The sequence below is a fragment of the Gossypium arboreum genome, chromosome 6 (assembly GCF_025698485.1).
Source record: "Gossypium arboreum isolate Shixiya-1 chromosome 6, ASM2569848v2, whole genome shotgun sequence".
NCBI lineage: Eukaryota > Viridiplantae > Streptophyta > Magnoliopsida > Malvales > Malvaceae > Gossypium > Gossypium arboreum.
The window spans coordinates 97449756-97465561 of NC_069075.1; the positions used below are offsets into that span (position 1 = coordinate 97449756).

At 35.2% G+C, this 15806-nt stretch overlaps 1 long non-coding RNA gene across 1 annotated transcript; it reads left to right on the forward strand.

Annotated features, from left to right (window-relative positions):
* The first annotated feature begins 689 nt into the window (after nt 1-689).
* LOC128294005 (uncharacterized) lies at nt 690-2469 on the forward strand. Its single transcript, XR_008284172.1, has 2 exons — nt 690-790; nt 2197-2469. It is a non-coding gene; the product is annotated as an uncharacterized LOC128294005 (long non-coding RNA).
* Nucleotides 2470-15806: the final 13337 nt, after the last annotated feature.

The following is a 15806-nucleotide window of genomic DNA, read 5'->3' on the forward strand; positions in this document are numbered from 1 at the left end:
GAAATTGTTTTGGAATATTAATTAGGAGGTCTTAAATAGCAATTTGACCAATTTTAAGTTCATGGACAAAATTAGGACATGGAAGGAATTTTGAAAGTTTAGTAAGGAGGGCATTTTGGTCATTTGGATATTAAATGAAATAAAATGGGAAAAATAACACAAAATTGATCATCATCCTCCTTAGTTGCTGCCGAATTCTCCCTCTCTCCATAGCTAGGGTTTCTTCAATTTTCAAGCTCCATAGTAAGTGATTCCAAGCCCGCTTTTAATGTTCTTTACGTTTTGGAATCCTAAGCTCGATTAAGCTTATGCTAGTAATAATTTAACCTAGGGTTCACATTTGGAAAAATACCCATAGGTGAAATTTGTGTATTTTGATGTTTTATGATAGAATATGAGGTTTTAAATTATGTTAAATAACTTGTGCTACTCGGTTTTAAGTGAAAACGCAGTAAAAGCAGCATAATCAAGAAAACACCTATTGTTCATAACTATATGATAGAGTGAGAATTTGATGTTGTTGTAGAAGAGAAAAATGTTCAACATATCATAAAATATAAGAATAAGGGCTGAAATTAAATTCCCGAGCCTAGGGGCAAAATTGTAATTTTGAAAAGTTAGGGGCAAAATGTAATTTTTCCATGATGTGATTTTGGATTGAAATAAATAGTATGAGTATTAAATGAGCTAAATGTGTTATTATAGATCAAGAAAGACGCGGAATTGATCTCGAACGGGGGAAGGAAAAAGTTTTGGACTAAATTGCAAAATTTCCACATTTTGCACCAAGGTAAGTTTGTATGTAAATATTACAATAATTTCATGTACATTCTTATATTTCAGCCTATTATATAAATATACTAGCTGATGTTAAAATATAAATCGACTATTGGAAGAATGGAAATAAATATAGAGAGAGATCCGGTTGAACATTTGAGAGATCGAATGAAATAGAGGGAGCGTAGCTAGGTCACATGTATGATGCTGAGTGCACATCATGTGTACAAGAAAGCTACAAGACACCCTGTAGCTAGGTCACATGTGTGATACGAGATGTATCCCATGTAGACAAGAGAGCTACGTGAAAGATAAATGTAGCTAGGTCGCATGCGTGATTCCAAGTGAAGGACACCATGTAGACAAGAGAGCTACGTGAAAGATAAATGTAGCTAGATCGCATGCGTGATTCCAAGTGAAGGACACCATGTAGACAAGAGAGCTACGAGACAAATCGGTTGGGTCGCATGAGTGGTACTAAGTGTTCACCATGTGTACAAGAGAGCCGAACTAAACGAAGTATGATGGTGGGGTGTGTCTTGAAACCATTAAATATCGAGGATTGATCCGAATTGTTCAACAGGATGGTTTTGTGGTGATATTGTGGTTTGGACCTACACTTATGGTGAATGAAATGTGGTGAAAATGATTTGTGGTATATACATATATAAGATAAAATAAGGTTAGCATAAAGAATGTGTGAAAGAGTGAAATTAGCATTAAAACTGTTTTTAGATGGTAGCAGTGACGTGATTTTGAAAAATCACCAAAATAGGAGGAATATAATTAGAGGTTGAATGAGATGTGAAATTAAATTTTAATGAGTCTACTTTCATATAAAAGAAACAGAGCAAGCAAAGGAATTCTATATTTTGAGATATTTACAATTGTATGTGACTTGCTCAGGATGAATATGTGATCCCCTATTCCAACTTTGAAAAATCATTAAAAATTGTACGAAGAAAATTAAGAAATATAGTTTACATGCCTAAATTCCTTATTGAGACTAGTTTTAAATGAAACAGACTTCAGGGTTGTTTGAATTGTGTACTGAGAGAAATTCAATTTGTAGTGAACAGAGGTCAGATCAGTCGAGCTGTGTAACAGGGGAAACTTTAACTAATAAACTGTAGTAATAGGCTGAACCAAAAATTATAGAAAAAAAATTAGCAAAAAGCTTTATGAGTCTAGATTTAGGGAAATTTTACGGATTTGAATTTTGAGTTTTGTAACTCAAGTTATGATTTATTTAGTGAATATGACGCAACAGAGACAGCTTAATCAAAGTGGAATGAATAGTGAAGTTAAAGTAGATATACTTGAATTGTTGTGTAAACATGTTAGATTTTTTTTTATTAGTATTTACATACTGACTTACTAAGCTATAAGCTTACTTTGTTTCTCTCTTTTGTCTTATAGTGTTCTTCGGCTTGCTCAGGAGTTAAGGATCGTGAAGATCTACCCGCACTATCATACTTTAGGGTATTTGAACTAAACGTTTTGAATTATGGCATGTATAGTAGGCTTAATTATTTTGTTACGTGTCATATTTGTCTAGGTTTAAAATATTAGTTACAGTACTCGACCAGCTAATTTGTACAAGCCATTAAAGTTGGCTAATATTGTTCAAGACATATATTATACGATGCACTATCAAATTGGATGACATATTTATATTTCGGTTATGTTTAATGGTATGTGTTATGTTCTGGTAATACCTTGTATCCTGTTCCGGCAACGGTAACGGGTAAGGGGTGTTACAGCACCAATAAGGTATGAACTCGCTAAGTTCTTTAAAACTTAACCATGTGTTATAATGTATTGCAGGTAAAAAGAGAAATTTGAGAGTTCATGAGGGACCTAGCTAGAATCTGTTGTGTTTAGATGGACATGATCCATAGATGTAATTTGCATACAGCGGGATGACCTAAAGGCGGAGCGTCATGGTCTTAGTCGTATTTTTAATTAAGTGGTTAGTATATAATTCTAATGTCAAGAAATTAATCAATAGACCGAAGTTACTTTGTGAAATTGTTGTATCTTAAATTATCATTGAAATTTATTATAGAAATTTATGAAGTCAATTAGTAAAGGTGTTATAAATGTTATTTCTTCTGTACTATTTTAAATATGCGAACTATATTAATAATTGTGCTAGTTAATTTAAGATGTGAAGAGTAGCACTCTATAATCTGGATTTGGCGACCGGGTTGGGTGTAGGGTGTTACATAAGATATGACAATCCGTCAGGACTATCTTGCATGTATGATTCCGCAAATAGAGGATTTTCTCTTCAGAATTCACCTATAGGTTATTTGTTTCTTAGGGTGGACAATTTTGAATGGGTTATCTATTGTTGCGAATAGAGGCAGGAAACAATAGTCCGCCAGATTGGTCTTCTGATTGAGATAAGTATATCTTTTATTAATTTGTAATGGTATTTTCCTTATGAATTTGTCGACATGTTTCAAAAAGTGTGAATCCGCAAATGTGGGCCTGAACATGAATCTAGAAGTATCGTAATACGAATTTGAGTCCATGGGACAAGCTACTAATGGTATTTTGCAATAGGAATTATTCGCTAGGTCTGTCTTATTTGGTTATTTGGATCCATTGGTGCACGATGTGTTGGAAAATATCTATGGTTTTTCTTTCCTAAATCCACAAGTGAGAATTTGTAAGGAATCCCTCCCAAGGAAGTAAACATATATGAATTGACATTTCGATATTACATCTATGAAGTCTTATCAGTGGAATCTTTATGTATGCGAGGCTTTGTATAGCCAATTGTGTAAACTTTTTCCTTTGTGATGTTAGTAGTAAGACAAATGCAACCGGTTAAGATGAATTATTCTCTAGGAGGAGTAAGTAAATAAGTGATGGTGACGTTAAAGACAACGTGCCAAGTACAAGTGAGCTAGTTCAGGTGATGTGAATACTATGCTAATAAGATCAACGAACCATCCTAATTCAGACAAGTCTAACCTAAATTCTAAGCTATGAAATACCAGTGTGCTAGCGTAATATTGATAAGGTATGAAAACTCACTAAGTTCATTAGAACTTGCATATGTGCTATTATATGTTGCAGGTAAATGGAGAAATTTTGGGAGTTTGAAGAGAGACCAAGCTAGAATTTTTCATGCTAAGGAAAATTTGTTAATATGCATACAATGGGGCAACCTAGAGGTGGAGCTTTAATGTTATAGTCGTAGTTGTAGTTAGTTATGATAAAAATGTTATTTTCAAACCTAAGTAAATAAACAACATGTTAAAGTCTAGAGTACATTGTAAAATATTATGTATATTAGACTAAAGTATACAATTGGAAGTAAATTCATATACATTGTGAATTTAATTAGATGAATATGTTTCTATTCTATTTATACTATGTAATTATGAATTTTGATTGTAAGGAGTGAGATCGACTAGATAGTCGTGTTTTAATATTAACTGCATTAAGTATGAAAGGCGGAATATATATATACATATATTTATTAAAGAATGTATTGGTAATTTCGGATCTTGAGTGTAGCACCATGTAGTCCAGATTTGGCGATCGGATTGGGTCGTGTATAGGGTGTTATATAGTACCTAGAAACTATACATAGAAACAAAACTAGACAAATCCTAATTCCATGCTAGAATCATGTTGGAATTAGATTTACTTGCTAGAATTAGATTTGCATTAATAATACAAATTTACATTAATAGTGTTGGTATCAAAGGAGTTTGTATTAATTCAATACCTTTTTGGATTTTCTATTAAGGCATTAACTTTAAAAGTATCAATACCCCAAGCTAAATATGAACACCCAAATGTAGAGCCATCTAAAAATCATCTTCAAACATTCCAAAATGCTTAAGTATCATTAACACACCATAATAATGTCACTCCTTGCGCCTTTAGCATGCCTAGTCAATATTATAATTTACCTTAATTTTTCTAGTATTTCTTTTTTATTTCTTATCCTTTCTAATTCAATACATATCAAAATTTATAAAATCAAGTGCAAGTTATCAGTTATTAGGCCATTCTTGAATATGCTTTTAAGTAAATTTTCAATTCTTACCCTAATAGAATAACGTGATGCTTAAACTCTTCCGTTTTACTACTACTAGCATTGTCTTTAATTTATAATCTTTCTATATTACCATTTTCAATAAAAATAATATAAATAAAATTGACCTTATAACTTATCTTAGGCAGTACAACATTTTCCATTCCTTCACTAAAATTATAATTCATTTTGTATACAGATAATTCGTTCGTGTTATTGTAAATGGAGATTTTTTTCAGATAAATTAGAAAGCATTATGTGTCGAGCCGTAATTATTATGGGTGGAGTCAAAATTATCATGGGTGAAAATAATAACATCGTATATACGTCATAATTATTTTTCTTTAGTTAATTAAGTGAGAAATAATAAAATTTAATATTCTCACTAATTAAAAATAATTAAGTGATAATATTAAATGATTATTTTATATTTAATTAATAATTAATAATAGATAAATAATAAATAAAACAGTTTAAATTCTTGTAAAACAATAAAATGAAGTAGTTAAATTCTACAATAACTCTTTTATTCGTGTGATTGGCACTATAAAAAGAGTCATCCCAAACTATTCAACACATACACAAGTTCAAAAAACCCAAATACATCCATTTAAAATCAAGTTTAGACCATTATTGGATCAAAGCTAAATTGAAAAGAAAAATCAAGAAATTTTCGAACATTGTAACTTTTTATTAATAAAATTTGAATATCAATTTACGTGTTAATCACGATTCCATTTGTGTTTTCCTTTACGCCTTCAATACACTACTATTTCTACTAATATATTTCGGGTTATTGTGATTTATTTAGATTCTAACCTTATGTTGTATGTGTTAAAAACTAATATTATTTTTTTTCATTTGTGAAAGTAAAAAACTAAAAGATTCCAAAGTTTGTGATAATGGTAATATTCTGTTGAGTATTATTCTCATAAAACTTGATTTTCTAAAATGTTTGACTATATTGTACACTCATACATCGTATTCTTAATTTTCACCTAAATGTTTTACACTATACTTAATCCAAATAACTGGATGTCAACTATGTAATAAGTATTCATACTTTACTCTTTTTTTTTTCTTTTTTGGGTTTTTTTTTATTTTAAGATATTTTTTTTTATTTATGAGTAGGGTAAATTATAAAAATAGTCACTTTTGTTTACCTTAGATTACATTTTAGTCACTTATGTTTGAAATGTTATGAAGTGGTCACTCTACCGTTAAGCTCCGTTACCTCCCTAATGGTAGTGCTACATGGCAGCCCAAATGGGTTTTAAATGACAACTCCGATGTCCAATTGTTGGGATGAAAATAGGTTTTTAATTAAACAAGTTTAATTTGGACTGCCACATAAGGCATCCAAGTTGGCATTTAAAACTTATTTGGACTCTCACATAGGACCGCCATTAGGGAGGTAATGGAGCTTAACGGTAGAATGACCACTTTGTAACAAAATGATAACATAAGTGACTAAATGATGCGAATCTCAAGGCCCAAAATAAGGCTCATGAACGTGATGGGCTCAAATTTCCTCAGGGCACAATAACATGGTCGAAGGCTAAGCAAATCCAAGCAAGATTGAATGGGACAATCCAAGAATTCGTTACCAAGGCCCTAGATGTGCACATGATTGAAAAAGAAAATCAAGATTCAATTTCTTGTTTTGAAGAAAATTAAGGAATCGAATCTTAGTACAATTTTGCTATTTCGGGCAACTTCAAGAATCAAGAAAATCAAGATTTCAAATCTTGGAAATCTTGGTCCATGAAAGAAATACTGGAGAAAGGTAAAGAATACAGAGAAGAAACGAATCTGAAAATAGATGGGAAACTGATTCTTTGAAATACTGTCAAAATGAAATTTTACATGATCTTAATTTTCTACTGAGCTACATACTTATACTAATACTATAACACCCCTCACCCGTATTCAATGTCGGAATAGGGTTATGGAGCATTACCGGACTTACAAAACAATTAAACAACATTTAGCATACATAACATTCTTACATACATTCATCATTCAAACTGAACCAAATTGTCCCTAATATGAGCCTACATGGCCCTAAACATACTTTAGGAGTGGTTCAGGACTAAACCGAAAACTTAAGAAACTTTCACGAACTTGGAAAATTTGTCTCAAAACAGGGGACATACGCTCGTGTGGTCAAGCCGTGTGTCTCACATGGCCACCAGACACGCACGTGTCACAGGCCATGTAGACATTCAAAATGAGAGCATATGGCCGTGTCCCAGCCTGTGTCCTACCCCGTGTAACTCTCTGACTTGGGTCACACGGCCAGCACACACACCTGTGTGGCCAGCCCGTGTGCCCTAAAAATGGCCACACACACCCGTGTGCCAAGCCGTGCCAAACCTATAGGGTATACTGACTTATACCACACGACCAAGTCACACGCCCATGTGTGAGGCCGTGTGGAGCATATTAACTTCATTTTAATTTCAACACCAGGGGACACACGGCCATGCAACATGACCGTGTGTCACACACGGTTGAGACACATGCCCGTGTCTCTGCCTGTGTGGACAAAAATATGCTATTTACTAAGCTAATTTGCCACCCAAAACCGAAATGGCACCAATTCAAAGCCTAAATAAACATCCAATTTAGCCACAATCAAGACTAGTTCATACCATATCCAATACCAATATTCCAACATACTTATAACTTCAAATCTTACTCTATCAAAACATACCAAAATACATATACAAATCAACTAGTTAAACCTTTACTTAACATGTATCATTTTGCACCAATTCACAAGCATGATCCCAATTTCACAAACCTCATAATACAAGTCATTCACACATCCATTCATGAACTCAACTATCAACCATATATGCACATATATGCACATAACCAAATACACCAAATTAAGCCAAGTCTTATGGCTATATATACAAACCAAAACATGACCATTCACAAGTCATTTCAAATGTCAAAACTCACTACCAAAATACACATAAAAATGACCATAATCTTATACATGCCATATGACCAAACCATGAGATCAAAAGTACCAATGTGCTGGTTGGATAGTGTGATGTAGTCTCCGACGATCGTCGAATCTGAGCTAGCTTTGAAATCACTATAAAACATGGGAAAATAAACAAAGTAAGCTATACAGCTTAGTAAGCTCGTACAAAATATATTTAACAAATCATAATACACAAATCATCAATTTGAACTATATAACATATAATTCATGATAACAAAAAACCTTCCATATGCTTAATCATATGCTTATATACAAATTGATAACTTCTTTTATTTGAATCTCATACTTTACATGTACATACTTGTACAATTTCGTAACAAACTCATACCTTTTCAGAATACTGTCGAATACTCGATATCTCGCACATTAAGTGCCAATACATAGCCGAAGCTATTATAATCTTGCACACTAAGTGCCTTACATAGACAAAGCTATCTCGATCTCGCACACTAAGTACCATATATAGCTGAAGTTATTTCGAATCGCACACTAAATGCCATATATAGCCAAAGCTATCTCGAATCGCACACTAAGTGCCATATATATATCCGAATCGTCGTCAAACATGACTATAATCTCATATACACAATTTATGCAATATCAAAGCATTTAAAGCATAATTGTAACAATGTTTATCACATACGAACTTACCTCGAATGTTAAAATGGCGAATCAAGTCGATTAGTCGATAACTTTATCTTTTACCCGATCCAAGTCCGTATTTCCCCTATCTTGATTTAAATATAATAAAAAATAACTTATTTATCTAAATATAATAAAAAAAATAACTTATTTAATCATCTATTCATTCAATTTAGTCCAAAATATACATTAGGGCTATTTTACACATTTGCCCCTAAACTTTCACATTTTACACAATTTAGTTCTTATTTCATAAAATCACAAATTAATGAAATTCCAATTATACCCATGCTAGTGAAATTACCATAATGCCCCTATCAGCCCATAATTTTCATTTATTTCACATTTTACCCACTAACTTTGCACATTTCTCAATTTAATCCCTATTTTGCATTTTCACTAAAAATCACTTTATAAAACTTGTTTAACTATCAAAAACTATTCAAAATCTATCATCAAACTTCAAAACTCATACATATTCATCAATGGCATTATTCAAAATCTTTAACAGTTTTGCAAAATAGTCCCAGGCTGTTGCAACGATCACAAAAACATAGAAATCATTAAAAACGGGACAAAAATCATACCTAATTGAGCTTATGAATCAATGGCCGAATGAAACCAAATATTTTGGCTTTTCTTCTTGTAAAATTCAGCTAAAACATGAAGATGGGCAACAAAATTCATTTTGTTTTTATTTAAATAACCTATATTAACCAAATTACAAAAATAACCTTAGTTATACAACTTAAAAATCATTTAATGGTTGTCCAAAATTGTCCACTCACCTTTCAAATGGTTTAATTACAACATAAGTGTGACAGCCCTAAATTGACCCTAGTCAGAAAGTGGTTTCGGGACCACGAAACTGAGTCTTATAAATAATTAAAGGTTATATTCTGTGTTTATGATGTGCGTAAATGCTTGTGTGATAGTTCCATACTTTAATTTGGTCAGTGTATGTGAAATTTATTAGTAGGGACTTATGTGAGACAATTTAGAAATATGCTAGGCAAGTGTTAAAGTGGCCTATTAATATATGTGGGAAAGTGCTTGTCCTTGCATGTCAAATTAGCCAAATTAAAGCATAGTGGCCAGCCATGCTATGGGTGGAAACATGTCACAAACATGTTATGTTAGTGATGTATGTTAGGAAAAATAAAATAAGGAGCATGGTAATAAAGAAATGGAAAAATGAAAATGATGAAAACAAAGAAAAAAAAATGTCCATCCTTTTTCATTCTTCTTGACCGAAATTCAAAAGGAAAGAAAGGAGGAAATGTTGAAGAGATTCGGCCATGCTTGTAGCTAGTTTAAGGTAAGTTTGATGTTGTTCCATGAGATTCATGCATATTTTTTATGTTAGTTTGAGTTCTACCTAGCCCATGGTTTAAATCTTGCTATGTGATGAAGATGATACTCGGCCATGGGTGTTGTTTTCTTGGTTGGTGTTTGTTTCATGCTAAATCTAGATGAACAATGGGGGTTGTCATTTAGGTTAAGATCAAAGAAATTAATCTTGTTAAAACTTTGAACTAATAATGCCCATATGTGTGATAGCCGAACATAGACTTTGTTTAAAGTCTTGGTCAAAAGCCGGTTAAGTGTTTTGGAAATGATTAAGCTAGGTGTTTGATCTTTTTGGTTCGGCATAGTACATAAAATGTTCCTAGATGGAGAAAAAATTGGCCAGACAAGAGGTGTGCTAAGGCCGAATATAATTTTGTATATTAATGAGTAATGCATGTGTTGAATTGATGGAATGGAGAGGATGTTTTAATAGTGCATATGTGTGTATTAGCCAAGTTTTGAACTTGAAACAAAATGGTATTTGGTCAATACAAGTGACCATACTTGTAGAATGTATTAAGTATGCAATCGGCCTCAACATAGACATGCATGTTCGCCACACGAATGAATGCATAGATTGATGTTGTACATTGGCTATAGGTAAGCATAATGATGATCCTATCTTGACTTAGACAATCGGCTCAAGGAGAATTTGTTAAGTGCTTAGTTAATTGATATTAGGTTAATGATGTGTGTATTTGGTCATAAAGGTGCACATGAGGAAATGTTTGATTAATTATACTAAATTGCTCAATGTGATTAAAAATGCCTATGACCATTTTGTATTTGAGCTAAAGGTGGCCATATGACCTATCAAACTCCTTATCATATTCGGCCATAAGCAAGCATAATGAGACTTTAATAAGTTAAATTTGTTTGGATTAGCTCAAGAGCTTAGAGGACCACAGTTGGATAAGGGAAAGGAAAAAGTGATCGAATAGCCGCCGAAATTGTTCGACCACCTCCGAGGTAAGTTTTCGAGTAATGGAACTTAGATTATGATTCGATTAGATTATGTCACAAGCAAATCAAAATCATGCTCTTTGTATGTGGCTATTAAGCCGAAATTTGTAAGTGTGATAAGTGTCTTGTGTTTGAGCTTTGGTAATGAAAATGAAATATGGATGTGTCATGATTTATTGATATATGTGCATGGTTATTCGAATGATATCCGGGCTAAGTCCCGAAGGCTTTTGTGCTAAGTGACTATATCCGGGCCAAAACCCGAAGGCATTTGTGCTAGCGACTATATCCGGGCTAAGTCCCGAAGGCATTTATGCTAGTGACCATATCCGGGCTAAGACCCGAAGGCCTTGTGCGAGTGGTTATATCCGGCTAAATCCCGAAGATACTTAAGTTGGGAATGAGCGATCTTGCTATAATAATTTCAATTAATATGCTCGTAAAATCCCAACAATGAGGTATGTTTTGTACATGTATTGGATTAATTGATTCCTTTTAAGTAGTATTCGCTCAGTCGATTAATGAACTTCCGGCCTTTGGCTAAGTTGATCTTTTGTGTGTGAATATAAGGGTTGGTAATGTGAAGTAAGTATGATATTGAGAATTTGTGCATATGAAATTATCCGCTTAGCCATATGAATGCTACATTTTAGTTGTGTCTAATTTTATGGCTCAAAACTTACTAAGCATTAAATGCTTACTCGCTTCTTTGAATCTGTTTTATAGATTTTGGTTCGTCACTATCGACTCGGGATTATTGAAGTGAAGTCTCCCACACTATCAAAGCCCTTTTGGTACACTTTTGGTTGAACTTTGAAATGGCATGTATAGGACTACCCTTTTTGTTGTTGGTCATGGACCCTTTGGTTTTGTATAAATTTGGATAGCCATGCGAAAATGGCTTATATACACTTTGAGCTTAATATTATAATCGTCTTGTATGATGTTCATTAAGAGGTATGGAAATGTTTGGGAACGATTAGCCATTGGAATGGTTAATCATGATCATATTTTGTGCTATATATGAAAAGGGCTAGTTGAATCATGGAAACTATGTAATAGGTAAAGTCTACCTTAAAAATAGATCTCGATAGCAAAGAAGTGACGTGAATGTGAAAAATCACTAAAAATAGTAGGAAAGGAATTAAATAGTGACTAAATTATGTAATCGAACCTTGATGAATCTATTTTCATAGGAAAGTAACGAAACGATCATATGAACAGTATGTTAAGAGATATTTAAGTTTTCGTGAGACAGGGCCAGAACGGTTTCTGGATTCCCTGTTCCGACTATTCATTATAAATTAACCAGAGATAATTATAAGTTATGCCATATATGTATAGATTCCTTTTCGAGTCTAGTTTCTATAGAAACAAACGGCATCAGTATTGAATCCCTGTACAGGGAGATATCCAAGTCGTAATGTATGAAGGTCAGAATAGTCAAACCCTGTAACAGGGGAGACTTTAACTAATAAACTGTACTAATTTGTTTGCCCAAAAATTCTAGAAAAAAATTTGTAGATGGACATATGAGTCTAGTTTCAGGAAAAATTTACGGAACTGGTTTTCGAGTTTTGGAACTCGAGATATGATTTTTAAGGTGGCAGTGACGCAGTTAGCCAGCTTGTTTGGAAATTTAAAATGGACTGGGCAAATAAGTGATTTAAGTCTGCAAACCCCTCGTGTCCGACTCCGGCAAAGGTCTCGGGTACGGGTGTTACAATTTCATTGGTATCAGAGCTACGGTTTAGTCGATTCTAGGACTACCGTACTACGTTTGGGTCTAGCTATACATGCCATTATGTGATTATTTGATAGTGTGGTGATTTCTGACATTTGCAAATGTGTGTATTTATAGTAATGGATCCCGATCCTCGACCGAAGCGGTAGTGATGATCTTGAGAGTGTAGCGCTGCTCAAGACAAGGGACAAGACCGCGGACTCTCAACCTATTGCTAGTAATCCGAATGATGAAGCTAGACAAGCTTTTTATAGCGTGATGAATGATTGGTTCAACCAATACATTCGAACTAATACATCTGTTCCACAACCTTCATTCCCGACAAACACAACCCCTGCACCTACCATACCTCCGGTAACTGACCAAATAAGGTCAAATAAGCCCCCAGTTGACAGAATCCGAAAACACGGGGCTACTGAATTTAAAGCTACGGACAGCGATGATGCCGAGCAAGCTGAATTTTGGTTGGACAACACTATCCGAGTACTCGATGAGCTATCTTGCACACCCGATGAGTGCCTAAAGTGTACTATCTCCTTGCTACGTGATTCTGCCTACTTTGGTGGAATACGTTGACTTCTGTTGTGCCTAGAGAGCAAGTAACTTGGGAGTTCTTCCAAACCGAGTTTCGAAAGAAGTATATCAGTCAGAGATTCATTGACCAAAAACGAAAGGAATTTCTTGAACTCAAACAAGGTTCCATGTCGGTTACCGACTATGAACGAAAATTTGTGAAGCTTAGCCGATACGCGCGAGAATGCATTTCTTCAGAGGCCGTGATGTGTAAATGTTTCAAGGATGGACTGAATGATGATATAAAGCTGTCTGTTGGCATTTTAGAAATCCGAGAATTTGTGGTACTCGTCGAGCGAGCTTGCAAAGCCGAGGAGCTCAGTATGGAGAAAAGAAAAGCTGATATGGGAGCAAAGGAGTTTCGTAAGAGGTCTTCAGGGAGGCCCTTTCAACAGTCATCGAAGAAATTTAGAGATGAATTAGGCCGATCTAGAAACACTTCGGGCTTTTCTAGACGAGATCGCGATCGACCCCCTGTGAGTGCACGAGTCACTTCGGTCACCAGTGTTGGAAATGATCGTCGAGATAGAACGGAGTGTCAGTATTGTGGTAAATGGCACTCGGGGAGTTGTAGATTCCATGACTGCTCCTGTTACAAGTGCGGGTCAGCTGACCACTTTATTAAAGATTGCCCGAGATTGTCTGAACAAAACGTAAATCTAAGTGGGAAACCTGGCGCTACTACTGTTCGAGGTAGACCATCTAGGAATACGGGCAATGCTAGTGGCGGTCAGAGAGGATCTAGAGATGCTACAACCAGATCTGAGGCTCGTGCTCCTGCTAGAGCTTACGCTATACGCGCACGCAAGGATGCTTCCTCGCCAGATGTTATTACCGGTACTTTTACTTTCTTTGATACTAATGTGATTGCTTCGATTGACCCTGGTTCTACTCATTCTTATATATGTGAAACCTTAGCATCCAGTAAGACTTTACCTATTGAGTCTCTTGAGTTCGTAATTCGGTGTCAAATCCTTTGGGTCGTTCGTGCTTGTCGACAAAGTGTGTAAGAAATGTCCCTAGTAATTCGAGGTTCCCTTTTCCAATGGACTTGATGCTTTTGCCGTTTGATGAATTTGATGTTATCCTCGGTTTAGATTGGTTGACCGTGCATCTGCGGTTGTGAATTGCAAAAGCAAGACTATTGATTTGAGGTGCGCAAATAACGAGATAATCCGAGTTGAGTCTACGGACTTAAAGGGTTGCCACCGTAATATCATCAATGTAGGCCCGAAATATGTAAGAAAGGGTGCGAAGCATACCTTGCATATGTACTTGATGACAAAGGGTTAGAAAAGAAACCCGAATCTGTGCGGTGGTTTGTGAATACCGGATGTTTTTCCGAGGAATTACCGGGTTTACCATTGCTCGGGAGGTAGAGTTTGGTATTGAGCTTGTACAGGACTAAGCCGATTTCGATAGCTCCGTATCGTATGGCACCAACCGAGTTAAAGAGTTGAAAGCTCAATTGCAAGAATTGACGGATAGAGGTTTCGCTCGACCAAGTTTCTCACCTTGGGGTGCACCAGTATTGTTTGTGAAAAAGAAGGACAGAACCATGAGGTTGTGCATCGACTATCGTCAGCTGAATAAGGTGACAATAAAGAATAAATATCCGATGCCACGTATTGACGATTTGTTTGATCAACTAAAGGGAGCCTCAGTGTTTTCAAAGATAGATTTGAGATCGGGTTATTACCGATTCATGAATTCGAGATTCGGATATACCCAAAACCGCTTTCGAGCGAGATACGGTCACTATGAGTTCTTAGTGATGCCGTTTGGGCTCACTAATGCCCCTGCGGTATTTATGGATTTGATGAATCGGATCTTCAGACCGTATTTGGATCGATTTGTAGTCGTGTTTATCGATGATATTTTGGTTTATTCGAGAAATGAAACCGATCATCTTTGAACACCAGGATTAGTGTTGCAAATTTTACGGGATAAGCGGTTATATGCTAAGTTCGAAGTGTGAGTTCGGTTAAGAGAGGTTAGCTTCTTGGGTCATGTGGTATCCGCGATCGGTATTCGAGTTGACCCGAGCAAAATTTCAGCCATACTTAACTGGAAGCCTCAGAAATATTAATGAGGTTCGGAGCTTTTTAGGACTTGCCGGTTACTATCGACGGTTTGTGAAAGGTTTCTCGATGATAGCCACACCAATGACGAAACTACTTCAAAAGGATGTTAAGTTTGAATGGACAGAAACGTGTCAGAAAAGTTTCGAACAATTGAAAACTCACTTGACGGAAGCTCCAGTACTAGTGCAGCCCGAATCAGACAAGGAGTTCGTCATTTATAGTGATGCATCCCTACTTGGGTTGGGTTGCGTATTGATGCAAGAAGGTCGAGTTATGGCCTATGCGTCGAGACAATTAAAGCCACATGAGAAAAATTATCCGACCCATGATCTCGAACTAGCTGCCATTGTATTCGCTTTGAAAATATGGCGACACTACTTATTTGGTGAGAAGTGCCATGTATATTCGGATCACAAAAGTCTCAAATATTTGATGACTCAAAAAGACTTGAATCTGCGACAAAGGCGTTGGCTTGAGTTGTTGAAAGATTATGAACTTGTCATTGACTATCACCCGGGAAAGGCTAATGTGGTTGCGGATGCCTTAAGTCGTAAATCACTGTTTGCTTTACTGACGATGAATGTACACTTGTGC